Source organism: Ambystoma mexicanum, chromosome 10, assembly GCF_040938575.1.
Source record: "Ambystoma mexicanum isolate Mex_15411 chromosome 10, UKY_AmexF1_1, whole genome shotgun sequence".
NCBI lineage: Eukaryota > Metazoa > Chordata > Amphibia > Caudata > Ambystomatidae > Ambystoma > Ambystoma mexicanum.
In genome coordinates, this window is record NC_090932.1 from 1536737764 (window position 1) to 1536759627 (window position 21864).

At 50.7% G+C, this 21864-nt stretch overlaps 1 protein-coding gene and 6 non-coding genes across 7 annotated transcripts in view; all 7 read right to left on the reverse strand.

Annotated features, from left to right (window-relative positions):
* LOC138493055 (myb-related transcription factor, partner of profilin-like) overlaps nucleotides 1-21864 on the reverse strand; it is a 152063-nt gene that overhangs the window by 96889 nt on the left and 33310 nt on the right. The window lies entirely within an intron of this gene.
* LOC138496684 (U4 spliceosomal RNA) lies at nucleotides 3283-3423 on the reverse strand. Its single transcript, XR_011278173.1, has one exon. It is a non-coding gene; the product is annotated as a U4 spliceosomal RNA (small nuclear RNA).
* LOC138496274 (U4 spliceosomal RNA) lies at nucleotides 6932-7071 on the reverse strand. The gene has a single exon (XR_011277801.1). It is a non-coding gene; the product is annotated as a U4 spliceosomal RNA (small nuclear RNA).
* On the reverse strand, nucleotides 10580-10720 carry LOC138496685 (U4 spliceosomal RNA). The gene has a single exon (XR_011278174.1). It is a non-coding gene; the product is annotated as a U4 spliceosomal RNA (small nuclear RNA).
* LOC138496687 (U4 spliceosomal RNA) lies at nucleotides 14227-14367 on the reverse strand. The gene has a single exon (XR_011278176.1). It is a non-coding gene; the product is annotated as a U4 spliceosomal RNA (small nuclear RNA).
* Nucleotides 17875-18015, reverse strand: LOC138496688 (U4 spliceosomal RNA). Its single transcript, XR_011278177.1, has one exon. It is a non-coding gene; the product is annotated as a U4 spliceosomal RNA (small nuclear RNA).
* On the reverse strand, nucleotides 21524-21664 carry LOC138496554 (U4 spliceosomal RNA). The gene has a single exon (XR_011278055.1). It is a non-coding gene; the product is annotated as a U4 spliceosomal RNA (small nuclear RNA).

The following is a 21864-nucleotide window of genomic DNA, read 5'->3' on the forward strand; positions in this document are numbered from 1 at the left end:
TGAGCAGGCTTCTACCTGTGCGCTCTTTCCCTTAGCATGATCGGTGGCCTGTTGGCAAGTGACCCCGCCCTCCTGAGAGATTATTGGGCAGGCCGCTGCCAAGGCAACATGGGAGAGGCTTGAGAATGCAAAGAGCCATTGGAGGATTGCACAGGAGCGAGGACAGCATCGAGAAATGGGCTCCTTTGGGGACAGGTGAAGTGATGCTCCACCAGGACGACCAGCTGTTTCTGCAGTGCAGCCAGGACATTGACAAGAAGTGAATCAATTTGTCTCTGAGCGTTCCAACTGTTGACCAAACCATTACAATTTCGATACATTTCCATGCCATCACATACCTACCTGTTTGTGATAATTGCACTTGTCCTTGAAAATAGACCCGATTTTGCAGGGGACTCTGGGAAAAGTGAAAAGGTCCTATGTAATTCACGTCTTGTACCCTGTCTCATAGGGCGGACCCTGCAATTCTACTTCCACTCCACTGCCAAAAATGAAGCGGCCTTGCCCTGTTCAGGCTTTTTGCTGTAGCCCCTGGGCCTTTGCAGAGCCATCTGCTTAGTGTGGCTCTGCCACTGAGGTCAGAAGAGAACATTTAGCCTGAGAAACGGCTGTCTGTGTGTGCAGCTTGGAGAAGACACTGTTGCCATGGGAAAGACATGCCTGTTTGCTGTGCAAATGAAGTGCAGACACAGACAGAAGAGACCACTTGACTGGTAGGAATTGAAGAACCTGACCAAGAGTGAGGAATTAGACCATCCGCACGGGGAGTGTGCGCTCCGCCTGGGCTGGTTTGATACTTTTAAAAAAGAAATGGAATGTTGGTAGGTAAACCTCCTGGAAATGTGTGGGGCTATTCCGCACACATTTCCCAATGGACACTGCACAACAAACACATAGTCAAGTGCACTCTGGGGGACACAGTCTACCGGTGCGGTCCTCCTGTCACATTTAGCTGCAATGTGACAGCCATGGGTACATCAAAGCATCTCTGAAGGGGGAAGGCAACGCCTTCCTCCGGCCCTGGTCAGCCTACTTAAAATAGCAAAGGCTCCATCGATATGCCCTGCCTATTGTTAGGTTCTCTCTGATGGCAGCGCATACTGATGAGAGTTAAGTGAAGCAGGCCTGCCAAGAGGCCTGTTCACAGAACTAACACAGGGCAGGAAACCCCAACACCTTTTTCATATGCAATGTGTCAGCTTGAAGCTAGCTCCCACCCCTCTGTATGAAGGCCATTGAATGTCATGTGTGGAACAACTGTTTACAGTAGGCAACCGCTGCAGGGCCACCCCCTTTCAGAGGGAAGATATATGTGATTTGATGCAGACAGTCTGTTCTCGAGCTCAATTAACCAGAGAGCCACTTTGATCCACAGGAGACAGGAAGATGGGTGCGGCTTAGTAGTACATGTTGTCACCCCTTACCTTTCCTGTTGCAAAGCACTCTGGTCATGACCTTACGCATGACAGAAGATTGGTGGTGGGGACCCAGGATTGGGTCTTTAAGGTAGGCTTAGCATGCTCCAATCACTGGGGCCCATTTGGCTTTAAAAGAGGGCTGAACCCCTCACTGAGCAGATCATCCGACGACTTCAAAAGGAGTACGAAGAAGGACTCATTCGGACCCTCGGTGATGGTACAGTCTGCCTCACGGCTTCCGCCAGTGAAGGAAGTCCAGGATTTCCAAGAGGGAAGCAAAATACCTCCCAAAACATCTCCCAGGGAACAGAGGGAGATACCCGACTCAGAGGATCCATCAAGCAGCACCAGAACCGGTACCCAGCCAGCACACAGCGTGCCCTGCTAGGTTAAGCCAGCAAGCTTCCTAGGTGGGAAGTGCCAGAGAGTCTCTGAACAAAGGACAAGGCCGTTGCCGGCAAACACTCTTCTCAGCTTTGGGTCGGCCGCCTTAAACGTCGACCCAAGCATTGAGAAGAAGCTCGGAGGAGTGCCACAACAAGCATCAACCAGCGTCCATCTTTTAAGGACTTTTTCGAAGCAGTCGAGCTCTCAAACTGCGACCGGCTGCACCACTGTGGCTGTTCTCACGCTGCAGTCACTAAAGCCGTCTGAGAACCCTCGACCAGCGTTCCAGATCCACCAACCAGCACACAGACAACGATTCTTCACCCCGAGCCGCCGGGTAGGGCAGCCTGCAGCCGTCCGCCCAGCCTCGCTTACCAAACTGCCTGCCCACTGATATCCGCATCTGTCGTCCCTCTTGAACTCTGTCGCCGGAGCTACAAAGCATGCTGGAAGCCACTCGATGCTGTCGAGTACCAAGATCATCTCAAACACCAGTTACATTGTGGTTCTGTCCCCCTGGTCCTTCTCCGAAGGCCCTTAGTGACATTTACGACCTCTTGCTCCCTTGCTGCTGCAACCAAATAACCTTGAACAGTTCAGACTGATTGCTTCACCGACTGCACTCCTGTCAGTATCCAGAGTGCATCCCTCTCCTTTGTGAAACTGTCTGTCCCCTGTTTTCCTTTATAGGGTGGGTTGTATTTTGTAGTGTGTTAGAACTGTCTGTTGTATTAATACTAAAGTAGATATTTGTATACAACCTTGACTGGACAGTCCCTTTTATCAGTGGGTCACAATTGTTTTTTCGCTCTGTTGCAACTAACCAGCCTGACGTTCCGTCCACTGTTCGGACCCCTTCCGGTGTACTAGAGGTGTGGGACTGATTGATGGTCTAGAAAGCGATATTCCTCCCTGGACCACTAGTGCCCCGGAAGTTGATTCGTCACACCAAGAGAGGTCGGGTTGTTGACTCCACGTGAATATGTGTCTATAGAATGCATGGGGACAGAAATGCCCTTTTGCCTCTCTTGGGAAGACTGAGATGGTGAGCGAAGGCCAAAGGTAAAGCGACCCCTCTGCTGCGGTTGGCTTCAGTGGCAGCCAGACCTCCCTGAGTAACCATCCAACAATCTGATGACTTTCGCAAGAGCAGATGTGGCAAAGAGGATCGAAGGCAGACAGGTCACTGTCTGCTAGGTTCTGAAAGCTCATGGTTTTCATGTCGTGAGATCAGGAAGGCAGCGAGACAACTGAGGCGCTTAATGCACCTGCTGCATGGTCACGGTTCCATAGACTTCGCTGCGCCGCTTGGAGTTTACGAATGCGCTAGCTTCTGGAAGTAAACCCCTTTGTTGAGGGTAGGCCACGAGAGAACAAAGAATAGAAGGGATGGGTTCCGAAAAACACACCCCTCTTGCTAGGTCTTCTCCAGTGGAGTAAAAGCGTCATTGTCTCCTTTTCAAACAAATCGGTTCAGCCTCCGTAGAGACTGTCAAAAATTACCAATTCCAGCTATATTTCAAGCTGTCATGGCGGGGTATTGGGTAAAGTTTTCAATAAGCAATAATCGCGCCTCGGTTAAACCTCATGAGCTACGATACTGCCACTGCGAAAAGCTAAAGCACCTGACCCAGAGGCCCGTGCGCCCCGGGAATGGATTCCCATTTAACTTGCACTGATCCCAGCAAGCTCCATCCTGAGCATCCTTTGTCAAACTCATAAAACCGCCTGGATTCCAGTGCCGAGATTTGTTGAGGTGAACACCTGTATCATCTTGCGCTCACCAAACTGACAGCAAATATAGTAGCAAGGTATGCATAGGATTCTGGGAGTAAACATGCAAATGAGCAGGCTGCTACCTGTGCGCTCTTTCCCTTAGCATGATCGGTGGCCTGTTGGCAAGTGACCCCGCCCTCCTGAGAGATTATTGGGCAGGCCGCTGCCAAGGCAACATGGGAGAGGCTTGAGAATGCAAAGAGCCATTGGAGGATTGCACAGGAGCGAGGACAGCATCGAGAAATGGGCTCCTTTGGGGACAGGTGAAGTGATGCTCCACCAGGACGACCAGCTGTTTCTGCAGTGCAGCCAGGACATTGACAAGAAGTGAATCAATTTGTCTCTGAGCGTTCCAACTGTTGACCAAACCATTACAATTTCGATACATTTCCATGCCATCACATACCTACCTGTTTGTGATAATTGCACTTGTCCTTGAAAATAGACCCGATTTTGCAGGGGACTCTGGGAAAAGTGAAAAGGTCCTATGTAATTCACGTCTTGTACCCTGTCTCATAGGGCGGACCCTGCAATTCTACTTCCACTCCACTGCCAAAAATGAAGCGGCCTTGCCCTGTTCAGGCTTTTTGCTGTAGCCCCTGGGCCTTTGCAGAGCCATCTGCTTAGTGTGGCTCTGCCACTGAGGTCAGAAGAGAACATTTAGCCTGAGAAACGGCTGTCTGTGTGTGCAGCTTGGAGAAGACACTGTTGCCATGGGAAAGACATGCCTGTTTGCTGTGCAAATGAAGTGCAGACACAGACAGAAGAGACCACTTGACTGGTAGGAATTGAAGAACCTGACCAAGAGTGAGGAATTAGACCATCCGCACGGGGAGTGTGCGCTCCGCCTGGGCTGGTTTGATATTTTTAAAAAAGAAATGGAATGTTGGTAGGTAAACCTCCTGGAAATGTGTGGGGCTATTCCGCACACATTTCCCAATGGACACTGCACAACAAACACATAGTCAAGTGCACTCTGGGGGACACAGTCTACCGGTGCGGTCCTCCTGTCACATTTAGCTGCAATGTGACAGCCATGGGTACATCAAAGCATCTCTGAAGGGGGAAGGCAACGCCTTCCTCCGGCCCTGGTCAGCCTACTTAAAATAGCAAAGGCTCCATCGATATGCCCTGCCTATTGTTAGGTTCTCTCTGATGGCAGCGCATACTGATGAGAGTTAAGTGAAGCAGGCCTGCCAAGAGGCCTGTTCACAGAACTAACACAGGGCAGGAAACCCCAACACCTTTTTCATATGCAATGTGTCAGCTTGAAGCTAGCTCCCACCCCTCTGTATGAAGGCCATTGAATGTCATGTGTGGAACAACTGTTTACAGTAGGCAACCGCTGCAGGGCCACCCCCTTTCAGAGGGAAGATATATGTGATTTGATGCAGACAGTCTGTTCTCGAGCTCAATTAACCAGAGAGCCACTTTGATCCACAGGAGACAGGAAGATGGGTGCGGCTTAGTAGTACATGTTGTCACCCCTTACCTTTCCTGTTGCAAAGCACTCTGGTCATGACCTTACGCATGACAGAAGATTGGTGGTGGGGACCCAGGATTGGGTCTTTAAGGTAGGCTTAGCATGCTCCAATCACTGGGGCCCATTTGGCTGTAAAAGAGGGCTGAGCCCCTCACTGAGCAGATCATCCGACGACTTCAAAAGGAGTACGAAGAAGGACTCATTCGGACCCTCGGTGATGGTACAGTCTGCCTCACGGCTTCCGCCAGTGAAGGAAGTCCAGGATTTCCAAGAGGGAAGCAAAATACCTCCCAAAACATCTCCCAGGGAACAGAGGGAGATACCCGACTCAGAGGATCCATCAAGCAGCACCAGAACCGGTACCCAGCCAGCACACAGCGTGCCCTGCTAGGTTAAGCCAGCAAGCTTCCTAGGTGGGAAGTGCCAGAGAGTCTCTGAACAAAGGACAAGGCCGTTGCCGGCAAACACTCTTCTCAGCTTTGGGTCGGCCGCCTTAAACGTCGACCCAAGCATTGAGAAGAAGCTCGGAGGAGTGCCACACCAAGCATCAACCAGCGTCCATCTTTTAAGGACTTTTTCGAAGCAGTCGAGCTCTCAAACTGCGACCGGCTGCACCACTGTGGCTGTTCTCACGCTGCAGTCACTAAAGCCGTCTGAGAACCCTCGACCAGCGTTCCAGATCCACCAACCAGCACACAGACAACGATTCTTCACCCCGAGCCGCCGGGTAGGGCAGCCTGCAGCCGTCCGCCCAGCCTCGCTTACCAAACTGCCTGCCAACTGATATCCGCATCTGTCGTCCCTCTTGAACTCTGTCGCCGGAGCTACAAAGCATGCTGGAAGCCACTCGATGCTGTCGAGTACCAAGATCATCTCAAACACCAGTTACATTGTGGTTCTGTCCCCCTGGTCCTTCTCCGAAGGGCCTTAGTGACATTTACGACCTCTTGCTCCCTTGCTGCTGCAACCAAATAACCTTGAACAGTTCAGACTGATTGCTTTACCGACTGCACTCCTGTCAGTATCCAGAGTGCATCCCTCTCCTTTGTGAAACTGTCTGTCCCCTGTTTTCCTTTATAGGGTGGGTTGTATTTTGTAGTGTGTTAGAACTGTCTGTTGTATTAATACTAAAGTAGATATTTGTATACAACCTTGACTGGACAGTCCCTTTTATCAGTGGGTCACAATTGTTTTTTCGCTCTGTTGCAACTAACCAGCCTGACGTTCCGTCCACTGTTCGGACCCCTTCCGGTGTACTAGAGGTGTGGGACTGATTGATGGTCTAGAAAGCGATATTCCTCCCTGGACCACTAGTGCCCCGGAAGTTGATTCGTCACACCAAGAGAGGTCGGGTTGTTGACTCCACGTGAATATGTGTCTATAGAATGCATGGGGACAGAAATGCCCTTTTGCCTCTCTTGGGAAGACTGAGATGGTGAGCGAAGGCCAAAGGTAAAGCGACCCCTCTGCTGCGGTTGGCTTCAGTGGCAGCCAGACCTCCCTGAGTAACCATCCAACAATCTGATGACTTTCGCAAGAGCAGATGTGGCAAAGAGGATCGAAGGCAGACAGGTCACTGTCTGCTAGGTTCTGAAAGCTCATGGTTTTCATGTCGTGAGATCAGGAAGGCAGCGAGACAACTGAGGCGCTTAATGCACCTGCTGCATGGTCACGGTTCCATAGACTTCGCTGCGCCGCTTGGAGTTTACGAATGCGCTAGCTTCTGGAAGTAAACCCCTTTGTTGAGGGTAGGCCACGAGAGAACAAAGAATAGAAGGGATGGGTTCCGAAAAACACACCCCTCTTGCTAGGTCTTCTCCAGTGGAGTAAAAGCGTCATTGTCTCCTTTTCAAACAAATCGGTTCTGCCTCCGTAGAGACTGTCAAAAATTACCAATTCCAGCTATATTTCAAGCTGTCATGGCGGGTATTGGGTAAAGTTTTCAATAAGCAATAATCGCGCCTCGGTTAAACCTCATGAGCTACGATACTGCCACTGCGCAAAGCTAAAGCACCTGACCCAGAGGCCCGTGCGCCCCGGGAATGGATTCCCATTTAACTTGCACTGATCCCAGCAAGCTCCATCCTGAGCATCCTTTGTCAAACTCATAAAACCGCCTGGATTCCAGTGCCGAGATTTGTTGAGGTGAACACCTGTATCATCTTGCGCTCACCAAACTGACAGCAAATATAGTAGCAAGGTATGCATAGGATTCTGGGAGTAAACATGCAAATGAGCAGGCTGCTACCTGTGCGCTCTTTCCCTTAGCATGATCGGTGGCCTGTTGGCAAGTGACCCCGCCCTCCTGAGAGATTATTGGGCAGGCCGCTGCCAAGGCAACATGGGAGAGGCTTGAGAATGCAAAGAGCCCTTGGAGGATTGCACAGGAGCGAGGACAGCATCGAGAAATGGGCTCCTTTGGGGACAGGTGAAGTGATGCTCCACCAGGACGACCAGCTGTTTCTGCAGTGCAGCCAGGACATTGACAAGAAGTGAATCAATTTGTCTCTGAGCGTTCCAACTGTTGACCAAACCATTACAATTTCGATACATTTCCATGCCATCACATACCTACCTGTTTGTGATAATTGCACTTGTCCTTGAAAATAGACCCGATTTTGCAGGGGACTCTGGGAAAAGTGAAAAGGTCCTATGTAATTCACGTCTTGTACCCTGTCTCATAGGGCGGACCCTGCAATTCTACTTCCACTCCACTGCCAAAAATGAAGCGGCCTTGCCCTGTTCAGGCTTTTTGCTGTAGCCCCTGGGCCTTTGCAGAGCCATCTGCTTAGTGTGGCTCTGCCACTGAGGTCAGAAGAGAACATTTAGCCTGAGAAACGGCTGTCTGTGTGTGCAGCTTGGAGAAGACACTGTTGCCATGGGAAAGACATGCCTGTTTGCTGTGCAAATGAAGTGCAGACACAGACAGAAGAGACCACTTGACTGGTAGGAATTGAAGAACCTGACCAAGAGTGAGGAATTAGACCATCCGCACGGGGAGTGTGCGCTCCGCCTGGGCTGGTTTGATACTTTTAAAAAAGAAATGGAATGTTGGTAGGTAAACCTCCTGGAAATGTGTGGGGCTATTCCGCACACATTTCCCAATGGACACTGCACAACAAACACATAGTCAAGTGCACTCTGGGGGACACAGTCTACCGGTGCGGTCCTCCTGTCACATTTAGCTGCAATGTGACAGCCATGGGTACATCAAAGCATCTCTGAAGGGGGAAGGCAACGCCTTCCTCCGGCCCTGGTCAGCCTACTTAAAATAGCAAAGGCTCCATCGATATGCCCTGCCTATTGTTAGGTTCTCTCTGATGGCAGCGCATACTGATGAGAGTTAAGTGAAGCAGGCCTGCCAAGAGGCCTGTTCACAGAACTAACACAGGGCAGGAAACCCCAACACCTTTTTCATATGCAATGTGTCAGCTTGAAGCTAGCTCCCACCCCTCTGTATGAAGGCCATTGAATGTCATGTGTGGAACAACTGTTTACAGTAGGCAACCGCTGCAGGGCCACCCCCTTTCAGAGGGAAGATATATGTGATTTGATGCAGACAGTCTGTTCTCGAGCTCAATTAACCAGAGAGCCACTTTGATCCACAGGAGACAGGAAGATGGGTGCGGCTTAGTAGTACATGTTGTCACCCCTTACCTTTCCTGTTGCAAAGCACTCTGGTCATGACCTTACGCATGACAGAAGATTGGTGGTGGGGACCCAGGATTGGGTCTTTAAGGTAGGCTTAGCATGCTCCAATCACTGGGGCCCATTTGGCTTTAAAAGAGGGCTGAACCCCTCACTGAGCAGATCATCCGACGACTTCAAAAGGAGTACGAAGAAGGACTCATTCGGACCCTCGGTGATGGTACAGTCTGCCTCACGGCTTCCGCCAGTGAAGGAAGTCCAGGATTTCCAAGAGGGAAGCAAAATACCTCCCAAAACATCTCCCAGGGAACAGAGGGAGATACCCGACTCAGAGGATCCATCAAGCAGCACCAGAACCGGTACCCAGCCAGCACACAGCGTGCCCTGCTAGGTTAAGCCAGCAAGCTTCCTAGGTGGGAAGTGCCAGAGAGTCTCTGAACAAAGGACAAGGCCGTTGCCGGCAAACACTCTTCTCAGCTTTGGGTCGGCCGCCTTAAACGTCGACCCAAGCATTGAGAAGAAGCTCGGAGGAGTGCCACAACAAGCATCAACCAGCGTCCATCTTTTAAGGACTTTTTCGAAGCAGTCGAGCTCTCAAACTGCGACCGGCTGCACCACTGTGGCTGTTCTCACGCTGCAGTCACTAAAGCCGTCTGAGAACCCTCGACCAGCGTTCCAGATCCACCAACCAGCACACAGACAACGATTCTTCACCCCGAGCCGCCGGGTAGGGCAGCCTGCAGCCGTCCGCCCAGCCTCGCTTACCAAACTGCCTGCCCACTGATATCCGCATCTGTCGTCCCTCTTGAACTCTGTCGCCGGAGCTACAAAGCATGCTGGAAGCCACTGGATGCTGTCGAGTACCAAGATCATCTCAAACACCAGTTACATTGTGGTTCTGTCCCCCTGGTCCTTCTCCGAAGGCCCTTAGTGACATTTACGACCTCTTGCTCCCTTGCTGCTGCAACCAAATAACCTTGAACAGTTCAGACTGATTGCTTCACCGACTGCACTCCTGTCAGTATCCAGAGTGCATCCCTCTCCTTTGTGAAACTGTCTGTCCCCTGTTTTCCTTTATAGGGTGGGTTGTATTTTGTAGTGTGTTAGAACTGTCTGTTGTATTAATACTAAAGTAGATATTTGTATACAACCTTGACTGGACAGTCCCTTTTATCAGTGGGTCACAATTGTTTTTTCGCTCTGTTGCAACTAACCAGCCTGACGTTCCGTCCACTGTTCGGACCCCTTCCGGTGTACTAGAGGTGTGGGACTGATTGATGGTCTAGAAAGCGATATTCCTCCCTGGACCACTAGTGCCCCGGAAGTTGATTCGTCACACCAAGAGAGGTCGGGTTGTTGACTCCACGTGAATATGTGTCTATAGAATGCATGGGGACAGAAATGCCCTTTTGCCTCTCTTGGGAAGACTGAGATGGTGAGCGAAGGCCAAAGGTAAAGCGACCCCTCTGCTGCGGTTGGCTTCAGTGGCAGCCAGACCTCCCTGAGTAACCATCCAACAATCTGATGACTTTCGCAAGAGCAGATGTGGCAAAGAGGATCGAAGGCAGACAGGTCACTGTCTGCTAGGTTCTGAAAGCTCATGGTTTTCATGTCGTGAGATCAGGAAGGCAGTGAGACAACTGAGGCGCTTAATGCACCTGCTGCATGGTCACGGTTCCATAGACTTCGCTGCGCCGCTTGGAGTTTACGAATGCGCTAGCTTCTGGAAGTAAACCCCTTTGTTGAGGGTAGGCCACGAGAGAACAAAGAATAGAAGGGATGGGTTCCGAAAAACACACCCCTCTTGCTAGGTCTTCTCCAGTGGAGTAAAAGCGTCATTGTCTCCTTTTCAAACAAATCGGTTCAGCCTCCGTAGAGACTGTCAAAAATTACCAATTCCAGCTATATTTCAAGCTGTCATGGCGGGGTATTGGGTAAAGTTTTCAATAAGCAATAATCGCGCCTCGGTTAAACCTCATGAGCTACGATACTGCCACTGCGAAAAGCTAAAGCACCTGACCCAGAGGTCCGTGCGCCCCGGGAATGGATTCCCATTTAACTTGCACTGATCCCAGCAAGCTCCATCCTGAGCATCCTTTGTCAAACTCATAAAACCGTCTGGATTCCAGTGCCGAGATTTGTTGAGGTGAACACCTGTATCATCTTGCGCTCACCAAACTGACAGCAAATATAGTAGCAAGGTATGCATAGGATTCTGGGAGTAAACATGCAAATGAGCAGGCTGCTACCTGTGCGCTCTTTCCCTTAGCATGATCGGTGGCCTGTTGGCAAGTGACCCCGCCCTCCTGAGAGATTATTGGGCAGGCCGCTGCCAAGGCAACATGGGAGAGGCTTGAGAATGCAAAGAGCCATTGGAGGATTGCACAGGAGCGAGGACAGCATCGAGAAATGGGCTCCTTTGGGGACAGGTGAAGTGATGCTCCACCAGGACGACCAGCTGTTTCTGCAGTGCAGCCAGGACATTGACAAGAAGTGAATCAATTTGTCTCTGAGCGTTCCAACTGTTGACCAAACCATTACAATTTCGATACATTTCCATGCCATCACATACCTACCTGTTTGTGATAATTGCACTTGTCCTTGAAAATAGACCCGATTTTGCAGGGGACTCTGGGAAAAGTGAAAAGGTCCTATGTAATTCACGTCTTGTACCCTGTCTCATAGGGCGGACCCTGCAATTCTACTTCCACTCCACTGCCAAAAATGAAGCGGCCTTGCCCTGTTCAGGCTTTTTGCTGTAGCCCCTGGGCCTTTGCAGAGCCATCTGCTTAGTGTGGCTCTGCCACTGAGGTCAGAAGAGAACATTTAGCCTGAGAAACGGCTGTCTGTGTGTGCAGCTTGGAGAAGACACTGTTGCCATGGGAAAGACATGCCTGTTTGCTGTGCAAATGAAGTGCAGACACAGACAGAAGAGACCACTTGACTGGTAGGAATTGAAGAACCTGACCAAGAGTGAGGAATTAGACCATCCGCACGGGGAGTGTGCGCTCCGCCTGGGCTGGTTTGATACTTTTAAAAAAGAAATGGAATGTTGGTAGGTAAACCTCCTGGAAATGTGTGGGGCTATTCCGCACACATTTCCCAATGGACACTGCACAACAAACACATAGTCAAGTGCACTCTGGGGGACACAGTCTACCGGTGCGGTCCTCCTGTCACATTTAGCTGCAATGTGACAGCCATGGGTACATCAAAGCATCTCTGAAGGGGGAAGGCAACGCCTTCCTCCGGCCCTGGTCAGCCTACTTAAAATAGCAAAGGCTCCATCGATATGCCCTGCCTATTGTTAGGTTCTCTCTGATGGCAGCGCATACTGATGAGAGTTAAGTGAAGCAGGCCTGCCAAGAGGCCTGTTCACAGAACTAACACAGGGCAGGAAACCCCAACACCTTTTTCATATGCAATGTGTCAGCTTGAAGCTAGCTCCCACCCCTCTGTATGAAGGCCATTGAATGTCATGTGTGGAACAACTGTTTACAGTAGGCAACCGCTGCAGGGCCACCCCCTTTCAGAGGGAAGATATATGTGATTTGATGCAGACAGTCTGTTCTCGAGCTCAATTAACCAGAGAGCCACTTTGATCCACAGGAGACAGGAAGATGGGTGCGGCTTAGTAGTACATGTTGTCACCCCTTACCTTTCCTGTTGCAAAGCACTCTGGTCATGACCTTACGCATGACAGAAGATTGGTGGTGGGGACCCAGGATTGGGTCTTTAAGGTAGGCTTAGCATGCTCCAATCACTGGGGCCCATTTGGCTTTAAAAGAGGGCTGAGCCCCTCACTGAGCAGATCATCCGACGACTTCAAAAGGAGTACGAAGAAGGACTCATTCGGACCCTCAGTGATGGTACAGTCTGCCTCACGGCTTCCGCCAGTGAAGGAAGTCCAGGATTTCCAAGAGGGAAGCAAAATACCTCCCAAAACATCTCCCAGGGAACAGAGGGAGATACCCGACTCAGAGGATCCATCAAGCAGCACCAGAACCGGTACCCAGCCAGCACACAGCGTGCCCTGCTAGGTTAAGCCAGCAAGCTTCCTAGGTGGGAAGTGCCAGAGAGTCTCTGAACAAAGGACAAGGCCGTTGCCGGCAAACACTCTTCTCAGCTTTGGGTCGGCCACCTTAAACGTCGACCCAAGCATTGAGAAGAAGCTCGGAGGAGTGCCACAACAAGCATCAACCAGCGTCCATCTTTTAAGGACTTTTTCGAAGCAGTCGAGCTCTCAAACTGCGACCGGCTGCACCACTGTGGCTGTTCTCACGCTGCAGTCACTAAAGCCGTCTGAGAACCCTCGACCAGCGTTCCAGATCCACCAACCAGCACACAGACAACGATTCTTCACCCGAGCCGCCGGGTAGGGCAGCCTGCAGCCGTCCGCCCAGCCTCGCTTACCAAACTGCCTGCCAACTGATATCCGCATCTGTCGTCCCTCTTGAACTCTGTCGCCGGAGCTACAAAGCATGCTGGAAGCCACTCGATGCTGTCGAGTACCAAGATCATCTCAAACACCAGTTACATTGTGGTTCTGTCCCCCTGGTCCTTCTCCGAAGGGCCTTAGTGACATTTACGACCTCTTGCTCCCTTGCTGCTGCAACCAAATAACCTTGAACAGTTCAGACTGATTGCTTTACCGACTGCACTCCTGTCAGTATCCAGAGTGCATCCCTCTCCTTTGTGAAACTGTCTGTCCCCTGTTTTCCTTTATAGGGTGGGTTGTATTTTGTAGTGTGTTAGAACTGTCTGTTGTATTAATACTAAAGTAGATATTTGTATACAACCTTGACTGGACAGTCCCTTTTATCAGTGGGTCACAATTGTTTTTTCGCTCTGTTGCAACTAACCAGCCTGACGTACTGTCCACTGTTCGGACCCCTTCCGGTGTACTAGAGGTGTGGGACTGATTGATGGTCTAGAAAGCGATATTCCTCCCTGGACCACTAGTGCCCCGGAAGTTGATTCGTCACACCAAGAGAGGTCGGGTTGTTGACTCCACGTGAATATGTGTCTAAGAATGCATGGGGACAGAAATGCCCTTTTGCCTCTCTTGGGAAGACTGAGATGGTGAGCGAAGGCCAAAGGTAAAGCGACCCCTCTGCTGCGGTTGGCTTCAGTGGCAGCCAGACCTCCCTGAGTAACCATCCAACAATCTGATGACTTTCGCAAGAGCAGATGTGGCAAAGAGGATCGAAGGCAGACAGGTCACTGTCTGCTAGGTTCTGAAAGCTCATGGTTTTCATGTCGTGAGATCAGGAAGGCAGCGAGACAACTGAGGCGCTTAATGCACCTGCTGCATGGTCACGGTTCCATAGACTTCGCTGCGCCGCTTGGAGTTTACGAATGCGCTAGCTTCTGGAAGTAAACCCCTTTGTTGAGGGTAGGCCACGAGAGAACAAAGAATAGAAGGGATGGGTTCCGAAAAACACACCCCTCTTGCTAGGTCTTCTCCAGTGGAATAAAAGCGTCATTGTCTCCTTTTCAAACAAATCGGTTCAGCCTCCGTAGAGACTGTCAAAAATTACCAATTCCAGCTATATTTCAAGCTGTCATGGCGGGGTATTGGGTAAAGTTTTCAATAAGCAATAATCGCGCCTCGGTTAAACCTCATGAGCTACGATACTGCCACTGCGAAAAGCTAAAGCACCTGACCCAGAGGCCCGTGCGCCCCGGGAATGGATTCCCATTTAACTTGCACTGATCCCAGCAAGCTCCATCCTGAGCATCCTTTGTCAAACTCATAAAACCGCCTGGATTCCAGTGCCGAGATTTGTTGAGGTGAACACCTGTATCATCTTGCGCTCACCAAACTGACAGCAAATATAGTAGCAAGGTATGCATAGGATTCTGGGAGTAAACATGCAAATGAGCAGGCTGCTACCTGTGCGCTCTTTCCCTTAGCATGATCGGTGGCCTGTTGGCAAGTGACCCCGCCCTCCTGAGAGATTATTGGGCAGGCCGCTGCCAAGGCAACATGGGAGAGGCTTGAGAATGCAAAGAGCCATTGGAGGATTGCACAGGAGCGAGGACAGCATCGAGAAATGGGCTCCTTTGGGGACAGGTGAAGTGATGCTCCACCAGGACGACCAGCTGTTTCTGCAGTGCAGCCAGGACATTGACAAGAAGTGAATCAATTTGTCTCTGAGCGTTCCAACTGTTGACCAAACCATTACAATTTCGATACATTTCCATGCCATCACATACCTACCTGTTTGTGATAATTGCACTTGTCCTTGAAAATAGACCCGATTTTGCAGGGGACTCTGGGAAAAGTGAAAAGGTCCTATGTAATTCACGTCTTGTACCCTGTCTCATAGGGCGGACCCTGCAATTCTACTTCCACTCCACTGCCAAAAATGAAGCGGCCTTGCCCTGTTCAGGCTTTTTGCTGTAGCCCCTGGGCCTTTGCAGAGCCATCTGCTTAGTGTGGCTCTGCCACTGAAGTCAGAAGAGAACATTTAGCCTGAGAAACGGCTGTCTGTGTGTGCAGCTTGGAGAAGACACTGTTGCCATGGGAAAGACATGCCTGTTTGCTGTGCAAATGAAGTGCAGACACAGACAGAAGAGACCACTTGACTGGTAGGAATTGAAGAACCTGACCAAGAGTGAGGAATTAGACCATCCGCACGGGGAGTGTGCGCTCCGCCTGGGCTGGTTTGATACTTTTAAAAAAGAAATGGAATGTTGGTAGGTAAACCTCCTGGAAATGTGTGGGGCTATTCCGCACACATTTCCCAATGGACACTGCACAACAAACACATAGTCAAGTGCACTCTGGGGGACACAGTCTACCGGTGCGGTCCTCCTGTCACATTTAGCTGCAATGTGACAGCCATGGGTACATCAAAGCATCTCTGAAGGGGGAAGCAACGCCTTCCTCCGGCCCTGGTCAGCCTACTTAAAATAGCAAAGGCTCCATCGATATGCCCTGCCTATTGTTAGGTTCTCTCTGATGGCAGCGCATACTGATGAGAGTTAAGTGAAGCAGGCCTGCCAAGAGGCCTGTTCACAGAACTAACACAGGGCAGGAAACCCCAACACCTTTTTCATATGCAATGTGTCAGCTTGAAGCTAGCTCCCACCCCTCTGTATGAAGGCCATTGAATGTCATGTGTGGAACAACTGTTTACAGTAGGCAACCGCTGCAGGGCCACCCCCTTTCAGAGGGAAGATATATGTGATTTGATGCAGACAGTCTGTTCTCGAGCTCAATTAACCAGAGAGCCACTTTGATCCACAGGAGACAGGAAGATGGGTGCGGCTTAGTAGTACATGTTGTCACCCCTTACCTTTCCTGTTGCAAAGCACTCTGGTCATGACCTTACGCATGACAGAAGATTGGTGGTGGGGACCCAGGATTGGGTCTTTAAGGTAGGCTTAGCATGCTCCAATCACTGGGGCCCATTTGGCTTTAAAAGAGGGCTGAACCCCTCACTGAGCAGATCATCCGACGACTTCAAAAGGAGTACGAAGAAGGACTCATTCGGACCCTCGGTGATGGTACAGTCTGCCTCACGGCTTCCGCCAGTGAAGGAAGTCCAGGATTTCCAAGAGGGAAGCAAAATACCTCCCAAAACATCTCCCAGGGAACAGAGGGAGATACCCGACTCAGAGGATCCATCAAGCAGCACCAGAACCGGTACCCAGCCAGCACACAGCGTGCCCTGCTAGGTTAAGCCAGCAAGCTTCCTAGGTGGGAAGTGCCAGAGAGTCTCTGAACAAAGGACAAGGCCGTTGCCGGCAAACACTCTTCTCAGCTTTGGGTCGGCCGCCTTAAACGTCGACCCAAGCATTGAGAAGAAGCTCGGAGGAGTGCCACAACAAGCATCAACCAGCGTCCATCTTTTAAGGACTTTTTCGAAGCAGTCGAGCTCTCAAACTGCGACCGGCTGCACCACTGTGGCTGTTCTCACGCTGCAGTCACTAAAGCCGTCTGAGAACCCTCGACCAGCGTTCCAGATCCACCAACCAGCACACAGACAACGATTCTTCACCCCGAGCCGCCGGGTAGGGCAGCCTGCAGCCGTCCGCCCAGCCTCGCTTACCAAACTGCCTGCCCACTGATATCCGCATCTGTCGTCCCTCTTGAACTCTGTCGCCGGAGCTACAAAGCATGCTGGAAGCCACTCGATGCTGTCGAGTACCAAGATCATCTCAAACACCAGTTACATTGTGGTTCTGTCCCCCTGGTCCTTCTCCGAAGGCCCTTAGTGACATTTACGACCTCTTGCTCCCTTGCTGCTGCAACCAAATAACCTTGAACAGTTCAGACTGATTGCTTCACCGACTGCACTCCTGTCAGTATCCAGAGTGCATCCCTCTCCTTTGTGAAACTGTCTGTCCCCTGTTTTCCTTTATAGGGTGGGTTGTATTTTGTAGTGTGTTAGAACTGTCTGTTGTATTAATACTAAAGTAGATATTTGTATGCAACCTTGACTGGACAGTCCCTTTTATCAGTGGGTCACAATTGTTTTTTCGCTCTGTTGCAACTAACCAGCCTGACGTTCCGTCCACTGTTCGGACCCCTTCCGGTGTACTAGAGGTGTGGGACTGATTGATGGTCTAGAAAGCGATATTCCTCCCTGGACCACTAGTGCCCCGGAAGTTGATTCGTCACACCAAGAGAGGTCGGGTTGTTGACTCCACGTGAATATGTGTCTATAGAATGCATGGGGACAGAAATGCCCTTTTGCCTCTCTTGGGAAGACTGAGATGGTGAGCGAAGGCCAAAGGTAAAGCGACCCCTCTGCTGCGGTTGGCTTCAGTGGCAGCCAGACCTCCCTGAGTAACCATCCAACAATCTGATGACTTTCGCAAGAGCAGATGTGGCAAAGAGGATCGAAGGCAGACAGGTCACTGTCTGCTAGGTTCTGAAAGCTCATGGTTTTCATGTCGTGAGATCAGGAAGGCAGCGAGACAACTGAGGCGCTTAATGCACCTGCTGCATGGTCACGGTTCCATAGACTTCGCTGCGCCGCTTGGAGTTTACGAATGCGCTAGCTTCTGGAAGTAAACCCCTTTGTTGAGGGTAGGCCACGAGGGAACAAAGAATAGAAGGGATGGGTTCCGAAAAACACACCCCTCTTGCTAGGTCTTCTCCAGTGGAGTAAAAGCGTCATTGTCTCCTTTTCAAACAAATCGGTTCAGCCTCCGTAGAGACTGTCAAAAATTACCAATTCCAGCTATATTTCAAGCTGTCATGGCGGGGTATTGGGTAAAGTTTTCAATAAGCAATAATCGCGCCTCGGTTAAACCTCATGAGCTACGATACTGCCACTGCGAAAAGCTAAAGCACCTGACCCAGAGGCCCGTGCGCCCCGGGAATGGATTCCCATTTAACTTGCACTGATCCCAGCAAGCTCCATCCTGAGCATCCTTTGTCAAACTCATAAAACCGCCTGGATTCCAGTGCCGAGATTTGTTGAGGTGAACACCTGTATCATCTTGCGCTCACCAAACTGACAGCAAATATAGTAGCAAGGTATGCATAGGATTCTGGGAGTAAACATGCAAATGAGCAGGCTGCTACCTGTGCGCTCTTTCCCTTAGCATGATCGGTGGCCTGCTGGCAAGTGACCCCGCCCTCCTGAGAGATTATTGGGCAGGCCGCTGCCAAGGCAACATGGGAGAGGCTTGAGAATGCAAAGAGCCATTGGAGGATTGCACAGGAGCGAGGACAGCATCGAGAAATGGGCTCCTTTGGGGACAGGTGAAGTGATGCTCCACCAGGACGACCAGCTGTTTCTGCAGTGCAGCCAGGACATTGACAAGAAGTGAATCAATTTGTCTCTGAGCGTTCCAACTGTTGACCAAACCATTACAATTTCGATACATTTCCATGCCATCACATACCTACCTGTTTGTGATAATTGCACTTGTCCTTGAAAATAGACCCGATTTTGCAGGGGACTCTGGGAAAAGTGAAAAGGTCCTATGTAATTCACGTCTTGTACCCTGTCTCATAGGGCGGACCCTGCAATTCTACTTCCACTCCACTGCCAAAAATGAAGCGGCCTTGCCCTGTTCAGGCTTTTTGCTGTAGCCCCTGGGCCTTTGCAGAGCCATCTGCTTAGTGTGGCTCTGCCACTGAGGTCAGAAGAGAACATTTAGCCTGAGAAACGGCTGTCTGTGTGTGCAGCTTGGAGAAGACACTGTTGCCATGGGAAAGACATGCCTGTTTGCTGTGCAAATGAAGTGCAGACACAGACAGAAGAGACCACTTGACTGGTAGGAATTGAAGAACCTGACCAAGAGTGAGGAATTAGACCATCCGCACGGGGAGTGTGCGCTCCGCCTGGGCTGGTTTGATACTTTTAAAAAAGAAATGGAATGTTGGTAGGTAAACCTCCTGGAAATGTGTGGGGCTATTCCGCACACATTTCCCAATGGACACTGCACAACAAACACATAGTCAAGTGCACTCTGGGGGACACAGTCTACCGGTGCGGTCCTCCTGTCACATTTAGCTGCAATGTGACAGCCATGGGTACATCAAAGCATCTCTGAAGGGGGAAGGCAACGCCTTCCTCCGGCCCTGGTCAGCCTACTTAAAATAGCAAAGGCTCCATCGATATGCCCTGCCTATTGTAAGGTTCTCTCTGATGGCAGCGCATACTGATGAGAGTTAAGTGAAGCAGGCCTGCCAAGAGGCCTGTTCACAGAACTAACACAGGGCAGGAAACCCCAACACCTTTTTCATATGCAATGTGTCAGCTTGAAGCTAGCTCCCACCCCTCTGTATGAAGGCCATTGAATGTCATGTGTGGAACAACTGTTTACAGTAGGCAACCGCTGCAGGGCCACCCCCTTTCAGAGGGAAGATATATGTGATTTGATGCAGACAGTCTGTTCTCGAGCTCAATTAACCAGAGAGCCACTTTGATCCACAGGAGACAGGAAGATGGGTGCGGCTTAGTAGTACATGTTGTCACCCCTTACCTTTCCTGTTGCAAAGCACTCTGGTCATGACCTTACGCATGACAGAAGATTGGTGGTGGGGACCCAGGATTGGGTCTTTAAGGTAGGCTTAGCATGCTCCAATCACTGGGGCCCATTTGGCTTTAAAAGAGGGCTGAGCCCCTCACTGAGCAGATCATCCGACGACTTCAAAAGGAGTACGAAGAAAGACTCATTCGGACCCTCTGTGATGGTACAGTCTGCCTCACGGCTTCCGCCAGTGAAGGAAGTCCAGGATTTCCAAGAGGGAAGCAAAATACCTCCCAAAACATCTCCCAGGGAACAGAGGGAGATACCCGACTCAGAGGATCCATCAAGCAGCACCAGAACCGGTACCCAGCCAGCACACAGCGTGCCCTGCTAGGTTAAGCCAGCAAGCTTCCTAGGTGGGAAGTGCCAGAGAGTCTCTGAACAAAGGACAAGGCCGTTGCCGGCAAACACTCTTCTCAGCTTTGGGTCGGCCGCCTTAAACGTCGACCCAAGCATTGAGAAGAAGCTCGGAGGAGTGCCACAACAAGCATCAACCAGCGTCCATCTTTTAAGGACTTTTTCGAAGCAGTCGAGCTCTCAAACTGCGACCGGCTGCACCACTGTGGCTGTTCTCACGCTGCAGTCACTAAAGCCGTCTGAGAACCCTCGACCAGCGTTCCAGATCCACCAACCAGCACACAGACAACGATTCTTCACCCCGAGCCGCCGGGTAGGGCAGCCTGCAGCCGTCCGCCCAGCCTCGCTTACCAAACTGCCTGCCCACTGATATCCGCATCTGTCGTCCCTCTTGAACTCTGTCGCCGGAGCTACAAAGCATGCTGGAAGCCACTCGATGCTGTCGAGTACCAAGATCATCTCAAACACCAGTTACATTGTGGTTCTGTCCCCCTGGTCCTTCTCCGAAGGCCCTTAGTGACATTTACGACCTCTTGCTCCCTTGCTGCTGCAACCAAATAACCTTGAACAGTTCAGACTGATTGCTTCACCGACTGCACTCCTGTCAGTATCCAGAGTGCATCCCTCTCCTTTGTGAAACTGTCTGTCCCCTGTTTTCCTTTATAGGGTGGGTTGTATTTTGTAGTGTGTTAGAACTGTCTGTTGTATTAATACTAAAGTAGATATTTGTATACAACCTTGACTGGACAGTCCCTTTTATCAGTGGGTCACAATTGTTTTTTCGCTCTGTTGCAACTAACCAGCCTGACGTTCCGTCCACTGTTCGGACCCCTTCCGGTGTACTAGAGGTGTGGGACTGATTGATGGTCTAGAAAGCGATATTCCTCCCTGGACCACTAGTGCCCCGGAAGTTGATTCGTCACACCAAGAGAGGTCGGGTTGTTGACTCCACGTGAATATGTGTCTATAGAATGCATGGGGACAGAAATGCCCTTTTGCCTCTCTTGGGAAGACTGAGATGGTGAGCGAAGGCCAAAGGTAAAGCGACCCCTCTGCTGCGGTTGGCTTCAGTGGCAGCCAGACCTCCCTGAGTAACCATCCAACAATCTGATGACTTTCGCAAGAGCAGATGTGGCAAAGAGGATCGAAGGCAGACAGGTCACTGTCTGCTAGGTTCTGAAAGCTCATGGTTTTCATGTCGTGAGATCAGGAAGGCAGCGAGACAACTGAGGCGCTTAATGCACCTGCTGCATGGTCACGGTTCCATAGACTTCGCTGCGCCGCTTGGAGTTTACGAATGCGCTAGCTTCTGGAAGTAAACCCCTTTGTTGAGGGTAGGCCACGAGAGAACAAAGAATAGAAGGGATGGGTTCCGAAAAACACACCCCTCTTGCTAGGTCTTCTCCAGTGGAGTAAAAGCGTCATTGTCTCCTTTTCAAACAAATCGGTTCAGCCTCCGTAGAGACTGTCAAAAATTACCAATTCCAGCTATATTTCAAGCTGTCATGGCGGGGTATTGGGTAAAGTTTTCAATAAGCAATAATCGCGCCTCGGTTAAACCTCATGAGCTACGATACTGCCACTGCGCAAAGCTAAAGCACCTGACCCAGAGGCCCGTGCGCCCCGGGAATGGATTCCCATTTAACTTGCAGTGATCCCAGCAAGCTCCATCCTGAGCATCCTTTGTCAAACTCATAAAACCGCCTGGATTCCAGTGCCGAGATTTGTTGAGGTGAACACCTGTATCATCTTGCGCTCACCAAACTGACAGCAAATATAGTAGCAAGGTATGCA